Source organism: Malania oleifera, chromosome 2 (assembly GCF_029873635.1).
Source record: "Malania oleifera isolate guangnan ecotype guangnan chromosome 2, ASM2987363v1, whole genome shotgun sequence".
In the NCBI taxonomy this organism is placed as follows: Eukaryota; Viridiplantae; Streptophyta; class Magnoliopsida; order Santalales; family Ximeniaceae; genus Malania; species Malania oleifera.
Genome location: NC_080418.1, coordinates 89,213,318 through 89,232,632, shown reverse-complemented (window position 1 = coordinate 89,232,632; position 19,315 = coordinate 89,213,318).

Below are 19,315 nucleotides of genomic sequence, written 5' to 3'. Positions count from 1 at the left end.
CCCTCTTTCAATGATGAATGAAGTCTTCTCCTCATCCTGAGGATGCATACCAATATGGTTGTAGCTTAAGTATTAATCCATATATGAAACTCAGGAGCTCATGTCCAGACGTGAAATCCACCAGCTAGTTGATCTGTGGAAGGGGTAAACTATATTTGGGGCATGCCTTGTTCAAGTCTGTGAAATTGATGCAGGTCTACCAATTTACGTTTGGCTTTTTCACTAGAACCATGTTGCTGAGCCATTATGGATAATTGAATTCCCTGAAAAAGTTAGCTTTCAAAAGTTTGCTTAACTCTTCATCATTTACCTTGACTCGCTCTAGGGCAAAACTCCTCTTCTTCTACTTCACGAACCGATGGTTCGGATCTACCTATAATCTATGCTTAATTACTGCAAGGTCAATTCCTAGTATATCAATGGCCGACCAGGCGAAGATGTCAGCGTACTCGCCTGATAATCAGATTAGATCTTCTTTTAGTGACTTAGGTAAATGGCTCCCAATTTGAATGCACCTCTCTTGGTTGCCCTTTGTTAGCATACTCATCAAATCTGTAGGTATTCCCCTCTTACCTCTAGATCTTTGATTGCCAGGGTCTCTCGTGCCCCCTTATTCCCCTTTAGCGCCATTACGTAATGGTTGCGAGCCTCTATTTGATCCTCTTTCACCACTTTAACTCAGTATGGGGTAGGGAATTTTACCTTCAAGTGACAGGTGGAGATCATAACTTGGGTTGCATTGAGTGTTAGGCGGCCCAATATATTGTTGTTGGCTGAAGGGCGATCGATCACTAGGAAATTTGTCATGAGGGTAATATGTTGCGAAGATGTTCTCATTTCCAAGGGTAGTGTTATCATGACCATAGGATGGACTACTTCTCCGCCGAAGCCCACCATGGGTGCGGAGATTGGTTTTAGCCACTCTTTATCAATCTTCATATCTTGTAGTACCAACCAGAAGATTATATTGGCTGAGCTCCCATTATCCACCAGCACCTTCCGTACTCGGTAATTGGCGACAAGTAGTGGCACTACCAACGCATCATTGTGATGGTGTTGCACACCTTTTTCCATCTTCTTTAGTGAATGTGATAGTATCATCCTACTTTTATTTTTTGGGATTCTATTTCTTTCCTTTCGTCAGAAGCACTTGTTTTGCATACCTTTTCCGAGCACCTCTACTATCTACTCTGCTAGCTAGTCTGCTAAAGATCATAGCAATCTCCTCCACAATCTACTATCCCTTCTACTCTACCTCTAGAATTTTATGCTTGATAGTCTCCTCTTTTCACAAACCTTGATAGATATCCTCTCCTTATTAGGGCCTCAAGTTCATTCTTTAAGCGGATGCATTCTTCCATGTCATGCCCATGATCTCTGTGGAACTAACAGAATTTGGACGTGTTTTGTTTATGCCATCGTGCACGAATAGGCTTGGGCCACGAAACATACCCTCTTTCTTTTATGTGCATCAGGATGTTGGCTTAAGAGACACCCAGGGGAGTGTAGGTCTAGAACTTAGTTGCATGTACTAGCTCCCTAGAACTGCTTTACGATTTGCTACTCTCTTCCTTCTTTCTTGATTTGGTGGTTTCCTCCATATATCTTAAGCACTTCCTTTTTAAGTCAATTTGGCTTCTCCTCGTGTTCATCACCTCCTCTAAGTTAATATATTTTTGAGTTCATGCCATCAGTTCTTCCATATTTTCTGTGGGTTTCTTCCCCCATTAAGTTCAAGAAGTCCCCTGACTAGAGAACCATTATTAGGGCCACCACTACTACTCTGTGATTCAAGTTTCGAATCTCTAGGGTGGTAGTAATGAAACGGTGTATGAACTTCTTCAGTGTTTCTCTTTCTCCTTAGACCAAGCTCATCAGATGAGCTGAGGTTTTGGCTATTCTTCTACTAGTGATGAAGTGTCTTTTGAACTGCTGCTCCATTTCGAAAAAGGAACTAATAGAGCCAGGTTTCAAGGTCCAACCCTGGCATTCCCTTTTAGAGTGGGTGCAAATGCCCAACACACGATAGTATCTGGTGCACCTAACAATTATATTAGCACTTTAAAGGTATCCAAGTGGTTGACAAGATCGGATGAGCCTTTGTACCTCTCAAAACTAGAAATTTTAAACTTACCAGGCAGGGGAACATTCACTACCTCTTTAGTGAAGAGCGAGTCTAAAGATTTCAGAGAGGACTCCCCGGAGGACAAGTTGTTATGATCCTCCTTCATCATCTTCTCTCGCTGATCAATTCTTTTGAATCTTTCCTCTAGTTCATTTCATTGTTCAATGATTCCCACACTATTTTCATCCTCCACCTTCTTTTTGGGGTCAATTTTTTCATCGATCTCCTATGGGATTGTAGCCTTTCCGTGTGACTCAAGATCTGCTTGCTTAGGGTAGGGAAGAAGTTCCTTATGATCCTTTTTTTGTAGGATCATATTGAACACGTCTTCCATTTTTTTTTTTTTGGGAAGCCACCATGTCCTCCATCCTTTTCAAGAAAGCAAGTAACTTACCTTTCATCATGCTAGAATGGTCACCTGGTGCAGAGTGTATGGGCTAGGGTGACTGATCACCCATGGCAGACTCTAACTATGAATTATTTGATATGGTCATGATTCAAAGATCGAAAGAGAAAAACCTCATAAGAAGTTTCCATAGGTGGCGCCAACTATTGTTGAATAAAATTGAATGATCTTTGAAACACTCGATCACGACCATCTGAAAAAGAGAGAGAGAGGGAGTATGAAAAGGCTTGGAGGACCCAAGGTGTGCTCTGGGGGATCGCTCTGTTGCCTATGTAAGGGACTTGGCTGAGAGGCTAATTGCAGCAATAAAAGAATTGGTATGAATGAGATGCCCTTACCTCTTCTTTGCATCTCCTTTTATAGTAGTGGAGTTTGATCCTGTGGTGATATGACTTTTATGAGGACAATATTGCGTAGGTGTGAATCGATCTAGCCTTTAAAGATATTGACTTGGATGGTTTTTGTAACAGCCCCCATCAATGTGAGTGGTTTGTGTATTTTTGTATGTTTATGGAAGGAATTTTATTGAGGAAGTCAAATTCCGGTCTCCCTCTTTAATGAGGACATTTTTGGGGTGTATCACGTAGTATTTAGATATTAAAGAAATAAAGAAGGGAAGAAGGACGAATTTATCTAGATTTATGTGGCCATTATATTATTTAGGAATTTACTTAAGAGTGAAAGACTCCCCTAAGAATGAAACATTTCTTGACCATGTGATGTTACAATTTCAGTTATGAGCCATAGGATTTTTTTTTTGTCCCCTAAACAAAGCAATACATGAAGAAATTTAAGTTAAAGCCATAGATAAAATTCCAACTTTTGAAAATAACAATACCTGGGAATTAGTAGATTTACTCAAGTGTAAAGAGGCATTTGTATTGACATGGGTCTATGAGACTAAATTATTGAGGATAACACAATTTTAAAGAACGTGACCCATTTAATTGCAAAAGCTAGTAATGTAGAATAAGTTTGAATAAAACTTTTGTACGAATAGCTCACATTGAGACAATAAGAGCAATTCTTTGGTAGCCCAACTAGAGCTACTAGATTTTCAAATTGATGTAAAATAAATATTTTTTAATGGACAACTAGAAGAAGTCTATATGAGACAACTTCAAGATTCATTGAAAAGAAAAGAAGATAAATCTATACGTTGTGAAAAGCCTTTTGAATTAAGGCAAGCTTCACGAGCCTAAAATAGCAAGATTGATTTCTAATTTCATCGAACTAATTCCAGAGAAGTTAAGCTAAGCCCTCACAATATCTGAAGAAATGAGGTACAAAAGGTAAAATATTCATTTTCCAAGGAAAATATTTCAAAGAATTATTGAAAAAAAATTTTATATGAATAATTGTAAGCTAATTTTTTTTTTTTTCCACTAGCAGTGGATAAGAAGCATAGTTAGACGGCAGAAAACCAAAGGTTGATGAAATGGTATTTTAAATCTTGGTTGGTTCGTTGATATATTTAACTAATACAAGGCCAAATATTGTTTACATGAATAGTTTAATTTCAACATTTATGTACCAACCTAGCAAGTTGATTTATGTAGTAGCCAAAAGAACTTTACTTTATCTTGAAGGGACAAGGAATTATGTTTAATATCAAATATGTGAAGGTAAAAAAAAAAAAAAAGCATGTTGGAGACACAATGGTTGAATAGGCTCAATTGGCGATTGTAAAAGAACCTCATGAGCTGATTCAAACTGTGCGAGACCGTATGATTAATAAGAGTATTGCTAGACTATTTGGTGACAAGAAATAGAAGATGCTCCTATAACTATAAATTTATTTCAACAATATGCTTACAATTGTACAACAACAACAACAATAACAAAACCAAACTTTAGTCCCACTAAGTGGGGTCAGTTATATGAATCATTTTTTGTTAATTTATGTGAATATGTTTGCAATTGTAATGATAAAAAATATAATGTTTCGCAAGAAGGCCAACCATAATGAATTATGATATCACTTTTTCAAAGAACTCGTAAAAAAAGAAAAATTCAACTAAAATTCTTTAACACCAAACAATGTCTAACACACTTATTTACCTAGATACATAGTTACATTAATTGAAAATTTTGAGTAATTTAAAATTACAAACTAAGAGAGGTGTTGAAAAGCTAAATAATATTGCTATAGATCTGCAGCAGTATACAACATACCCTCGTTAGCTTTGTTAGTTGGTCACTTCATGCAAATTGTCATACATAGTAATGTGTCACGAGCTAAGCTTGTTCAGGGCATTATGCTTGCCTGTGACCGCTTATCTCGTGTGTTTGGGATGAGTTTCCATTATGTAAATGCTAGTGTAGAGTTATTTTCTACTAGTAGTGTCTTTGTATGCCAAATAAGGCAGTATGACTCCTCGGTCACTTTGATGTTTCCTAGTACCAGGATGATAATTATATAAAAACCTCTTTAGGGGAAGGTGAGTGTTCATCAGTCATTGTAAAACTAACTAGCTATTGTCAACGTGTTTAGCCTACTTGCCGCCCTCGCTAAACACACCATGTCAACAGAGGTGTTGTTAATGAATTATGTTTGCTTCAATGTTTACAACTTGCTTGCCACGACAGTCACGAATGCTTACTATTTCTGCTACCATTTGATTGAATGCTAATGAAAGTGTTTCATGGATGAATGTTGGTAAACAATAGGTTGGCTAGTTAAATAATAGTGTTTTAGCTAGCATCGTATGGCCCTTCATAAGGGTGTGAAAATAGTCAGATCGTGACATTTGGTATCAGAGCTAAGTCCGTGACACTTGGTCAGAGCCTAAGGTTGAGTTGCAAGGTGAATTCGATTGCCTTCGTTGTTGGATTTGGAAAGCTTTGAGAAGTTACCATGGCACCAAACAATGCTGAGAGGATCAGTGTGCTAGAAACACAGATTGAGACAACAACCCACACTATGGCCGCGAAGGTGGTCCAGATGAGAGAACTTGTTGATGAAGTGGTGGGATCACAGAAACATCAAGCAGGTTTGATAGGCGACATGTCAGAGGACTTTCGCCACACAGTTGAAACTTTGTAGTCGCACATGGCTGATCTAGATGCAAAAGTGAATTTAATGGTTCTTACTATGGGGAACTCCAACACTCTGAGAGTTAGCAAGACCAAGGTGCCAGAACCCAGGACGTATGGGGGTGCCCGAGATGCCAACGAGTTAGAGAACTTCTTGTTTGATGTGGAGCAATACTTTCATGCTGTGAGGATGGCCTCAAACCAGGCATAGGTGAATACTGCAACCATGTACTTGGTTGGTCATGCCAAACTGTGGTGGCGTACCAAGTACCAAAAGATTGAAACTGGACGCTGTGTAATCGATAGTTTGGTAGACTTGAAGAGAGAGCTCAAGACCCAATTCTTTCATGAGAATGTTGAGTATAATGCAAGGAGAAAACTAGGAGATCTCAAGCATACGGGGTCGATCAGGGAATATGTGAAATAATTTTCTGCTTTAATGTTGGATATTCGGGATATGTTAGAAAAGGACAAGTTGTTCTATTTTCTAGAGGGGATGAAACCGTGGGCAAGAACTAAACTTCATAGGCAAAGGGTTCAAGACTTGTCAACTACACAAGCTACTGCAGAACGTTTGACTGACTACACTAGTGATGATACCGCTTTGTCCAAACGGTTTGGCGGAGAGGGAAACGGTGCAAAGTCTTTCAAGAAAGGCAAACCCAAAAGTGGGAGAGCCGAAACATCAACCTCAAAGGAAGCTTCGTTGTCTCAAGGGTTCAACACACCCAATGGAAAGGGGAAGAGTAAAATTTCATGTTACTTGTGTAGTGGATCACACAGAGTGAGTGAGTGTCAACACAAGGGATTACTTAATGCCTTACTGGCTTCTACTTCGAGAAAAGGGGTGGAAAGCAAGGAGGAAGAGGATGATGCCCCGAGGGTGGGTTCAGTGCGACTGGTGAGCGCATTGGAAAAGCAGGCAAAAACACTGAAAGTTACACGAGCAAAAGGGTTAATGTTTGTGGACTTGAGGATAAATGGGAAGAGTATCCGCGTTATGGTGGATACGGGGGCTACCCATAATTTTGTTTCATAGTTGGAAGCATGGAGACTCAACTTATCCTTAGAGAAGGATACAGGATGCATAAAAGCAGTTAATTTTTTAGCTCAGCCTACTCTGGGAGTACCTAAGCAAGTGACTGTGAAGCTTGGACAGTGCGAAGGTCATGCGAATTTCATAGCGGTGCCATTGGATGACTTTCCAAACATTTTAGGAATGGAGTTCCTAAGGGGGAAGAGGGCAGTGCTGATGCCTTCGGCTGGTTCCCTGTGTCTAATTGGAGATCACTCGTGCATAGTGCAAGTCGTTGCGATGAAAGGAGACGACGGGAAGTCCCTTTCAACCATACAACTCAATGAGGGATTGGGTCAGGGTGAGTAGACACATCTAGCCACAGTAGTGGTAGACAAAGAAGTAGGCCAAGAGCTGGAACCTACGACCATCCAAACAGTGTTGGATGAGTACAAGGAGGTGTTGCCGGATAAGTTGCCTCACAATTTACCTTCACGACGGACTGTGGAGCATGAGATCGAGTTGTTATCAGGAATGAAACCACCTGTTAAAGGGCCATGTTGGATTGTGCCTCGAGAGATAGTAGAGTTGGGGAAACAACATAATGAATTGGAAGCGGGATGTGTTTGCCCTTCCAAAACACCCTTGGGAGCATCGGTGTTGTTTTAGAGGAAACATGAAGACCATCTATGGAAGGTGTTCGACAGGCTGAGGGGAAACAATCTGGATGTGAAGAAAGAGAAGTGCTCTTTTGCTTAGTGGAGCAATAAATTCCTTGGTCAAGTGGTTGAACAAGGTCGTATCTGGAGGGGTATGGAGAAGGTAAGGATGATTTAAGAATGGAAGATCCCCACGATAGTGAAGGAGTTACGTTCCTTTCTTGGCCTTATGAAATACTAAAAGAAGTTCATTGAGGGGTATTCGCAAAGAATGACTCCAATGACAGGACTACTAGGGAGGTATTATTGGCTGCACACGCGGGATGATGTGGTTGATTATACCAAAACTTGTCTCACTTGCCAACAAGACAAGGGGGAGCGGAAGAAGTATGATACTTTCATGGCCGCACCAAAGTATTGTTCGACAAAGGAGATGACACAATTGTTCCTTGCGACTATTGTGAGATATTGGGGTTTTCCCCAAGTTATTATTTGTGACCGATACTTAATGTTCACTGACAACTTCTTGACAGAATTTTTTAGGATATTCAGGTCATATCTTGACATCTCTTCGAGTTATCACCGACAGACGGATGGACAAATGAAGAGATTCAGAGAGCTAATGAAAGAGTACTTGTGCCATTTTTTCAACGACAACCAAAAGAATGGCATGCAACTACTTGATGTGGTTTCATTCTATGCCAATGCCCAAAGGCGCTCAACAACCAACAAAAGCCCTTTTGAGCTTGTTACAGGCCAGCTACTACTGTTACCTCACACAGTGGGCGAGCCGTATAGATGAATGAGTCCTAAGGCATACATTTTCACTAGAGAATGGAGACAGAATGTAGAGTTTGTTCGAGCCTATCTGGAGAAAGCTTCCAAGTATATGAAGAAGTGGGCAAGAAAACTGTAGTTTCATGTCAGCTGCCTCAAGCCGTTCAACACCAAAACCAATGACTTGAGCAAAAGTCAGCTGAACAGAGCAGAGTTGAAGATAGTACAACCTGATAGACATGACGTTGAAGAGATCCTTACAGATAGAAAGTTCATATCCTCAAGGAAGAAGCGGCAGAAGTTCTTAGTGGAGTGGAAGTGCCTTGATGACAAAGAAATTAGCTGGATTTCTGTGGAAGATTTGAAGCCGTTCGTGAACAAAGTTGAAGTTTACCTATCGCCAAAGTCTACGAGGACGTCGACCGCATAAGTGGGGGAGAATGTCACGAGCTAAGCTTATTCAGGGCATTATGCTTACCTACGACCGCTTATCTCGTGTGTTTGGGATGGGTTTCCATCATGTAAATACTAGTGTAAGGTTATTTTCTACTAGTGGTGTCTTTGTATGCCAAATAAGGCAGTATGACTCCTCGGTCACATTGATGTTTCCTAGTGTTAGGATGATAATTATATAAAAACCTCTTTAAGGGAGGGTGAGTGTTCATCAGTCATTGTAAAACTCACTAGCTATTGTCAACGTGTTTAGCCTACTTGCCGCCCTCGCTAAACACACCATGTCAACAGAGGTGTTGTTAATGAATTACTTTTGCTTCAATGTTTACTACTTGCTTGCCACGACTTTCATGAATGTTTACTATTTCCGCTGCCATTTGATTGAATGCTAATGAAAGTGTTTCGTGGATGAATGTTGGTAAACGATAAGTTAGCTAGTTAAATAAGAGTATTTTAGCTAACGCCGCACGACCCTTCACAAGGGTGTGAAAATAGTCAGACCATGACACAATGCAATGCGACTACCAAACATATGATGAATGCAATGCAATGTATAAATTCCAATGCACGTACTACTCTCTTTTGAGACTTAATGAACAACCAGCTCCCTTTAATATTTTAGGTTTGGTTTGATATTATTTTTATTTTCTATTTTTTATTCTTGTTTCAATATCGTGAAAAAATAGATTATGAAAAAATATTTGTTTAGGTTTCTATTTTTTTGTTTTTATTTTTTTTGTTTTTAGCTATTTTTTGGAAAAATAAAACTATGTTTTCTTGTTTCCAATTTTTTGACAACCTGTTTCTAGAAAACTAATATTCAAAAATAACTTTTCTTCATTAAATGATTCACATTAGACATAATTTTTAATTATAATTAAAATAATGGTTAAAAAAGAAAAAAAAAAAAAAAAACCTCTCATACTAAATGCTACTTGCACAATATTTCCTTAAACTAAGGGGCCATTTAATATCACTATCAAAAAATTAGAGAAACAAAAACTAGAAATGAAAACCAAAAATCTGAAACCGAAAATAAAAAACTAAAAACCAGCAACTTGTTTGGTTAATATTTATAAAATTAATATAAATTAAAAACTTAATTTAAAAATGCGCAATTTTATCTTTAAATCAAAATATTATAAAAATACTATTAAAATAATAAAATTAAAATAATACACATTAAAAAATTACTGTAATATAAATAAAATTTATTATAATTACTTTACTTATTAATTGTTCTACTTTCAAATTTTACATACAATAAAAAATTTTATTGGACATGACAACTAAAAAATAGTAAAAGTATTTTGTAATTGACTTCATTCTTATTTTTTGAAATTTATGTATATTTTTATTTTAATTATATTTAACTTCGTATGATCATTTAAATTTTACCTTAACTTAAAAATGTATAAAATAATTAATTTAATTCAAAAAATCTATTTTTCGATATTAAAATTTCTAGCAATAGGTTACCAAAATAACTAAAAAGTATAAAATATGATTTTAATTTTTTAACAAATAGTTGAAAACTAGCAACATAAATAAAAAACTAATAACAGATACTCTAAAGAAATAGAAAGAGAACAAAAAATAACAACGATACGACACAGATCCTAAAAAAACCACCACATTACCCCAAATTGCCTCTTCTAATAACAAACCATCTAATTTGTGACTGAAGCAAATTTTAAATTCTAAAAACACCTTTTTAACGATGCAGATTAAAAAAGAAAATATTACGCATAAGCAATCTTCCGGCTGGTTCATTATGTGCCTAGTTCACTGTTTCTGGCTCCATTTCTCGCTCAGTTGAGTCATCATTGGTTTTATACCTCCTTTGTTCCTCTCTCTCTCTCTCTCTCTCTCTCTCTCTCTCTCTCTCTGTTGCAGTGTGTCTTCGGCTTGCATGGTGTTTGCTTTCGTGGACGTGTTATCTGTACATCGAAACATAAGGGATCAAGGAAAATACAGCATGTGCGCAGCACGCAGGTCATCTACTGTGGCTTTTAGAGTTTTCCAAATACGCACCCTTAATTCTTAAACAGATCTTATTTTTATGTAGATTAAATTGAATTTTAGTGTGGGTATAGGCAAATTCAAAAGCTTCACAGAGTTCTGTGATTGAAGTAAGTTGGTGGTAGAAATCAACAATTTAAAAGGAGAACCAAAGTGGAGATAGGGTAATATAATCCACCAAATCATGTCTCAGTTTTACTCAACTTCGATTCATTTGCTTTTGTCCACAGGGAAGGAAACGGGCTTGCCCATTCCGTTGCAGCTTGGGATACTACCATTCAGATCTCAAAAGAGATCTCTTTTGGCCCCCTTGGTCTGCCAAGATCCATCCACAAAGCTTGGCTAGTCAATCTCTAGATCTCTCTTGTTACCCACTTCCAGCAAGATCCTTCTTGCAGGTTTAAGGACAAGCTTTGCACTGGTTTGATTTTACCTTCTGTTGATTGTTTGTTGGGTCAATTTTTTGTCCCCTTTTTTTGACTCTGACTATTGTTGGTCTTTTGGGTGGTTGCTGGATTTTGATCTCATCTTGTCAACGAAAAAACAAAAAAAAAGTTGGTGCATCTAGCATAATCCATGAATTTGTAAGGCTTCTATGTACTTCTCCAGTTGGCTAAATATGGTGTGACGTGTTCTTAGCATCTCTATTATTACATGAAAAAAGGTTATTAGTGACGGTTTAAACCGTTACTAATAATCAAAAAATCGTCACTAATAGTATTAGTCACAGTTTTGTCGGTATTAGTAACGGTTCCAGTTTTTTCACCATATTTGCGGATACTAATACTTATTAGTGACAAAATATTCAAACCGTCGCTAAGAGTGGAGTATTAGTGACGAAAAAAAAAATCGTCACTAATAGACTACGACCGTCACTATAAATTATACATATGGTCGGATCAAATTCATCACTAAAGCGCAAGTATTAGTGACAGATTTAATAACCGCCACTAATATGACACTATTAGTGACGCTTAATAAACTGTCACTAATGTTACGCTTTTAGTGACGGTTACTAGAACCGTCACTAATAATATACTTTTAGTAACGATTATAAAACTCTTACTAAAATTGTGCCTTTTGTGACGAAATTGAACGCAGAAAATGACGATTCTATAGTGACGGTTTTATACTTTTAGTAACGATTAATAAAACGTCACTAAAAGTTCATCCTGCTATTATTAGTAACGGTTTCGTAAACCGTCACTAATAATATACTTTAGTAACGATTATAAAACTGTTACTAAAATTGTGCCTTTTGTGACGAAATTGAACGCAGAAAATGACGATTCTATAGTGACGATTTTATACTTTTAGTAACGATTAATAAATCGTCACTAAAAGTTCATCCTGCTATTATTAGTAACGGTTTCGTAAACCGTCACTAACACTTTGAAATAATTTTTTTTTTTTAATTCCTGTAAAAACCTGTAATTACATTTTACCATACATAAAATTAAACCAAAATTACCAAAATATTCATAAATTATTTAAAATTCAAATACAAATTATTCAAAGTTTTCTCAACTCTGTGTTGATGTGCTACGTGTCACTGTAGCACACCAACTATTCACGTGTCACTATAGCACATCAGCTGTTCACATGTCACTATAGCACATCAACTGTTCACATGTCACTGTAGCACATCAACTGTTCACATGTCACTGTAACACATCAACTGTTCTCATGTCACTGTAGCCTATCATTGCTCATTGTAACTTTGTTCGTCTAGATAAGGGGACTGCCTTCCCTAGTTGTAAGGCAGAGAAAGAGTTAAATAAAATCTTCCTTGGTATTCTTTCTTTATGTCTTTCTATTTCCTCAAAACTATTTGACCAAAAGACTGTTGTGCCTCACCTTTATGAGCTTGTAAAAGATTTTTTGCTTCAAGTATGCTTTATGCTTGCCTCCCTGGAGGATCCTTTACATTGGAAATATTGTATGGCCCCCATTGATCTTCTTTGAGAACATTTGTCATTGGCCCAAAGTATCCCATTGATGTGTGTTTGAGGAGAAAAGGGACTTGCTAATGTGCCAAAGTTTAAGATCAAAAGGCTCCCTACTCTGTGTGGTATCTCACATCAGAAAGATTTTGGAAGATGTGGTTTTCTTAATGGAAGGAGAGAGGGAGATGGAAGAAGAAAGTCTTGCTGGAGTGATTTCAGAGCTTTGTGGAAAAGATTTCATGCTTGTAGATTTCCCTACTCACTATTTGTACCTCTTTCTTTTGTAATCACCTTTATGATCTTAACTTCCTGGACTCCAGGTAAGAACTTGGCTCTGATACCACATAGAGTCGGGAGCCCCTTGATCATAAACTCTAGCACATTAGTAAAACCCTTTTCTCCTCAAGCACACATCAATGGGATACTTTGGGCCAATGACAAATTTTCTCAAAGAAGATCAATGGGGACCATACAATCTTTATGATGTGCAAGATCCTCCAGAGAGGTAAGCACAAAGCATACTCGAAGCCAAAAATGTTTTACAAGCTTATAAAGGTGAGGCACAAAAGTCCTTTGGTCAAACAGCTTCGAGGAAAAAAGAAATTTAGAAAGCCATAAAGAAAGAATACCAAGGAAGAATTTATTTAACTCGGCTCTACCTTATAAATAGGGAAGGCAGTCCCCTTATATAGATGGAAAAAGTTACAATGAGCAGTGATAGGCTACAGTGACATGTGAACAGTTGATATGGTATAGTGACACGTAAACAGTTGATGTAATACAGTGACATGTGAACAGTTGATGTGCTACAATGACACGTGAACAGTGATGTGCTACAGTGACACATGAATAGTTGATGTGCTATAGTGACATGTGAACAGTGATGTGACAAATTCATGTTGACATAGTCTTCATCGATCACTTCTCCATAGAGAAGCTGGTGGTAAGTGGGAGTGATGAAAAGATCTTCAGTTTCCATTGGATTCTGTGAGTCCTGGAAATGATCATTACTTGAAGGTTGTAAAGAGGAGGAATGGCATCTGGAATGGCGTGGAGGATCTCTAGACTGAACTTGTAATTATTCATCTCACAAAGAAAACTGAGAAGAGGAATTTTGTAATTTGGCCATGATTTGGGAATGTCATAAAGAGTATTCCATTCATATGTATGGTTCAGTGACCATAAGAGTCTTCTTCTTGGATTGTAGAAGTATGGCTTGTGGAAGATGAAGACACTATGGACTGCTAATGCCACTTCAGGGTAGAGCTTCCAAAGATTGTGATTTCCCATAAGGTTTATCAGCTTTTTCCTCCAAGTAGGAATAGGGTCAAACCATTGCAAGAGATTCCATAGGTGGGAGATCTTGTTGTCTAGATCAAGAAGATGGGCATATAACTCCCGAAGAGGAAAAATCACTACATGAACCTGCAAAACAGAAATACACCAAATATACCATATTGTATTAGTGTTAGTGGTTGAAGGGTTGATTACGTATGGGTTCAAAAAGGGATAGGATGGAAAGGTCAATAAGTGGTTTATACGACTAGCATGTGTATAAAGGTAGGTTGTAGCAAGGTTCTTTAATTAGTCTGGATTGAGGTCTTAGATAGGGATTTTTGGAGGAAAATTCATCTGGGTTGTGGCATTTAGGTAAAGGATTTCTTGAGAGGAGGATCATGAAGCCATAAGGATCAGAGGGATAGTTTTGTCTCTAGAGATTCGAAAAGACGGTTTCCTAGGGCGAGAGAGCATGTCTGTTAAGATATTATAACTGCCTTTTATGTGTTTTACTGAGAAATCGTATTTGAAAAACCATTCTTTCATCCTGAGAATTTGCGGATATGGGAGGACCTTATTTTAGAATTCAAGAACTATTGGAAACGATGAGTTGTCCATTTCAATAGTAAAGTGATTTGTCCTGACATAAAAATCAAAATTTTGAATTCCATATCTTACGACAAGAATCTCCTTGAATATTGTATGATAATGTTTTTGTGATTCTTTGAATTCACCACTGGCATGTCCACAGTATGTTTTTTTCTTGTCCTTTTCTTCAAGTAAAATTGCTTCCCAGAAATGATCACTGACATCTGTCTGTAAGATAAGATTCCCTGATGATGGAATAGTCAAGGGTGGTGGATTTTTTGCAGCCTTTTTGAGATATTGGGCAACCTTCTTTTGATCTAGGCCCCAAAGTGGTGGATTCTTCTTTAATAGCTTTGATAGAATACTGGTGTAATGGCTTGTGTGTGGAATAAAATCTTTAATATAATTGATGATTCATAGAAATTGTGGGACCTGTTTTACTGAAAGGTTATCGTTGGGAAAAAGCAATAATTCTTCAGAGATATGAGGTCCTGGAGTGATATTTCCAAGGGATATCTTTATTCCAAGAAAATCAATTTCATCTTGTCCAATAGTGCTTTTCTTTTCTGAGAGCATAATCCTATATTGTGCAGCAATCTACTGGAACCATTAGAGAAGATGGCAGTGTTCTTCTTTGGTTTTGGAAAATAATAGAACATCAGCAATGTAGATTAAGGCACTATGAAGGATTGGATTAAAGATTCTTGTCATTGAAACAACTCATTTGGGATGCAAAAGGAAGTCTTGTACCTATCATCTGGATGAATTCCAAGTTTCCAAAATGCTCCTTTAAGATCAAACTTTGAAAATATTTTTACTTTAGCAAGATGGATAAATAGTGTTATGGCTTTTGGAATAGGAAATTTATTGTCCCTGATGAAGGCATTAAGGGTTTTGTAATCAATGGCTAATGTTTTGTTTCCTCTGATTCTTTCCGATCTTTTTTCAACATAAAATGCTTGGCATGCCCAAGGTGAACGATAAGTCCCTGTTTCAACAAAGAATGACATTCTTCCCTTACTAGTTTAAGATTCGATGGAGTCATCCCCGGGTGAGAAGCTTTGGTTGGACTGACATCTTCAGTTAACTTGAAGGGAATTCAGACAAAGAAATCAGGATTTTTCTAGAGAGGGTGATCATGAAGAAATTGGTCATGACTTTCAGCACACAATCTTAGCAACTGTTCTTGGATGGATTGGAAGTTTGGAGGGGCCTAAGAGAGAGAATAGATTTTGGTTAGAGGAGTGAAGGGTTTAAACTCTCTTTTGCATTTGATTCCTATAGGAAGAATCCTCAGGGATTTGGAAAGACAATAGACAACGCATCCTAAAAGAACATCTTTAGGAGGAAGGGAACTTCCAATAACATGAGTCCATATGATGCAACAAGGGAGAAGTTTAATCCTTATTTTTTTTTTAGAAACCAAAGTGGTAGTGAAGATTTGATTATTTGCGGCCCTAAAAAACTGAGTATGTGATGTCCAACAATTTGAAGGGAGGACTTTGGGATCAAACATGGTTTTATGAGAACTAGTATTAATGTATGTGACAACAGTTGTAGGTTTACCGTATTTTTCAGGAAGAATCTAGATTTGAACACGAGGACTTATCTGAGGCTGTTCTGGAGAGAAGAGCTGTTGAATATTGAATATTTCCTCAGAACTTGAGTGGTAGTCTGAATAAGAGTCTTTTTAATTCATCTTTAGAGTCAGTAATGTCAAGGATTGTTTCTGCATCCATTTCTTCGTATTCTGAGATAATTGATTTAGTATCAGCTTCTACTTCCTTAGTTAGTAACTGTTGGGCTAGTTTTGCAGATTTAGAATGTTTAGCAGGGCATTGTTTTGCATAATGACCTTTCTTCTTAGAAATAAAACACCGAGGGGTTTTGCTGTGTCTTTGCTTGGATTTCTTTTTGAATAATATGAATTTGTTTTTTTTACAAAATCCAATAATTTTCTTGAAATGTCTCTTCTTCTTTGGACCACACTTGCAATCTTTTTCTTTGCATTTAATCTAGAGATGAGGTTTCTTGCACTGCTTGGTAAACTTATGATTTTGTTTCAGCATTTTTGAGAAAAGCTAATGAGTATCACATAATTTTTCTAGAGAAGATAGTGCCATCTAATGAATTTCTCTGATAGAAATATTAATAAGTGGGCGTCTAATAGAAGAGATCTTTCTTTGGAGTTAAGGCTGGATATCCTCTGGTAGGGAATTAATGTTCACTTGTCTGAGCTTTTCATCATTGAAGCCTCTAAGGAGATTATACCACTTAGACATCCTTTGGTAATGAAAATCAAGATCTTTTCTTTTTAACGAACAACACCTCATTTAAAAACATTCTTGTCTTACCTCATTCGCATGAGCATCAGGATCTCCAATGAATTCTCTATAGAGAATGCCTAGGGAAAAAGAAGGAGTTTGTAATTTAATGAACTGATGTTGCCCATACTCTCTAAGGCTTTGGAACAAATCCCTTATTGATCCAGTGAATCTGGATACAAACTTAACAAGTACTACTTCCGTATTACTACCTTATTTAGACAGTTGGAGGTCTATCCAAGAACCAAAATCTCCAATTTTGTCTCTTCATCTGGTCGAAGAGGAGCCCTCAAAAGAGAACAAAGGACCATTTATAGATTTTAGCAGAGCAGCTTCTTTTGTTGTAGTATCAGGTTCCATAGGTTCTTCCACAATAGGAGTAGTGGTGTCAGATCTCTCGTCTAACTCTTGTGCCCCAAATGATGTGGGATCAGTAGGAGTAGCCATAAGCATTTGAGTGAGATCTGTGATTTCCTGGTCTGAGGAGGAAATAGTTTTAGTGGAAACATCATTGTTATCATCATCAGAGGATGTCTCAGAAGTAAAAGAGACCTCATCAGCAAGTAACGATAGTGGCAGGTCTGGCGATATTGTAGAAGATTTAAGTTTTTGGTTTGGATGAAGGGAAATGGGTTTAGAAAAGGGAGGTTTAGTCAAGAAAGATGGCATCGAAGATCTAGATTATGGTCTTTTACGGACGTGGGAATGTTTTCTGAGGATTTATGCAGTTGACTTGAAGCGCTTGGAGTAGTCTGGTAAATAAGATGATAGAGATGGTGGAGGTGGAGGTGAGAAGAAAGAATATGAGGGTGTATACGGGGAATCTTTAGGGATATAGGCATGTGGAGGAGATTGGTAGAAGTCTTGTTCCATTTAAGCCAATTATCCTTTGAGTTTTCTAATTTCCACCTCTTTTGCATTAATTTATGATCCATAATAACCTGAGTTGATAAAGTGTCGTAGTTCTGCATCAAGGTAATCAATTTTCATTCTTAGATCTAAGTACATAGCATCAAGTCTAGAGCCGATGTTTCCGAGGCGTTGGTCAATCTAAGCACCATGAGAGATAAGCTTGTCTACTTTATGATCTAAGTCGTAGAGAGTTGCATTTTGAGATCTGGCATTCTGAGTCTGCTAGTTAAGGACTTGTTCAGCTTGTGAAGGTAACTTCTTGTATCCATCTGGTTGAACTTCAATAGGTTAGACAAATGGCCTAGAGTGAAGGTTTGACTCCAAGTGTGATCTTGGTTCAAGTGGTGGAAAATTTTTGTCATAAGAAGAAGCCATGAAACAATGAACAGACTGTGGATTGAAATGGGCCATCTTGGGATTATCCTGATGTTTAGAACATGGAGTTTGATAGTGTTTTATAGATAGATTGGAAATTGAAACAGGTTCCTTTTTTGGTAGAAGCAAGCCTTCTTCTCTAAGAATTTCAAGAGCTCTTTCATATATCCAGAGTGGCTTAGGTTTGGGAGATGGACAATGAAGTCCTATCCATCGACTGTCTGGGTCATCAGGCCTTTTATGAATTTCAAGAGGTCTGTACGAGCTCCATTTCTTACACCTATTCAAGAATTGATTGTAGTCATAATCTGAGTCACATAGAGAAGGGTTTATGTTCTAGTAAAGTCTCCTTTAATTTTGTCAGTGTAAATGGGTGTTCCATAAGCTTGTACCCTGCTTATGGGAATTTTGTCTTCAAAAGCGAGCTTTATCATTAAATATTGGAAGATATGAGGAGTGCTTACTGAAGCGGTTCCGCTAGCTTGAAGATTGCTTTAATTATCCCATCAGAGAGCCTTTCGAACTTAGAATCCGAAAGATGGACTGGTGCTGCCTGTTGATGAAGTTATTCATAACTAGTGATCCATTCCAAGGGAATAAGCCTTTTTAATTCTTCTCTAGGAATTTGTCTCGGGATCTGAAGAATGGTAGGCACGTCTTCTTCCCGTTCAGCAATGGTCAAAATTGTCCTTTGGATTAACCTAGGAGAGGGAGATCAATAGCATGATCTTTAAGTCTATATATCAAATGGTGATGAAGGGTAGCCATATATGCAGAAGCAACCTGTGGAGCTCTTGTGGTCTATAGCTGGACCTTCATAAAATTCCTCAGATTTTTATCTCTTAGGGGAATATTGAAATTTGGGAAGAAGGTGAGGCAAACGCTACCAATTTGAAGGGTGGTAAGAGAAGTGCCAATAGCAGCATGCTCATACAAGGTATAAGTGGTATTGAGAAGAGTAATCCTGGCTGTTATAGGAAGTCCTTTACGACCATGAAGAGTGAGAAGGATTTGAATTGCCCCAAAATGAAGGTGAGTATATCCTTCCTTGGTCCATTGGTTGATTCGGTCTTGATCAAGCTCAAGATCGACGTATTTCTCTTTAGCCGAAGCTGGAATAAGGCACTTGTCAAGAGCGGTGGTTCGAACGTATTCCTTCCCATAGGGTCTGTTATGATATATGAGAATAGTATGGACTTATCTTGCGGGAGATTTATTTCTCCTGAAAATATTGTAAGGGTTTACAAGAGGAAGAGAGGTTTCCTAAATTTGGGTTGAGTCAGGAAGATGGGAATATTCCACAAGGTTGATGATTTTAGAAGATGTGGTTTTCTTAATGGAAGAGAAGAGGGAGATGGAAGAAGAAAGTCTTGCTAGAGTGATTTTAGAGCTTTGTGGA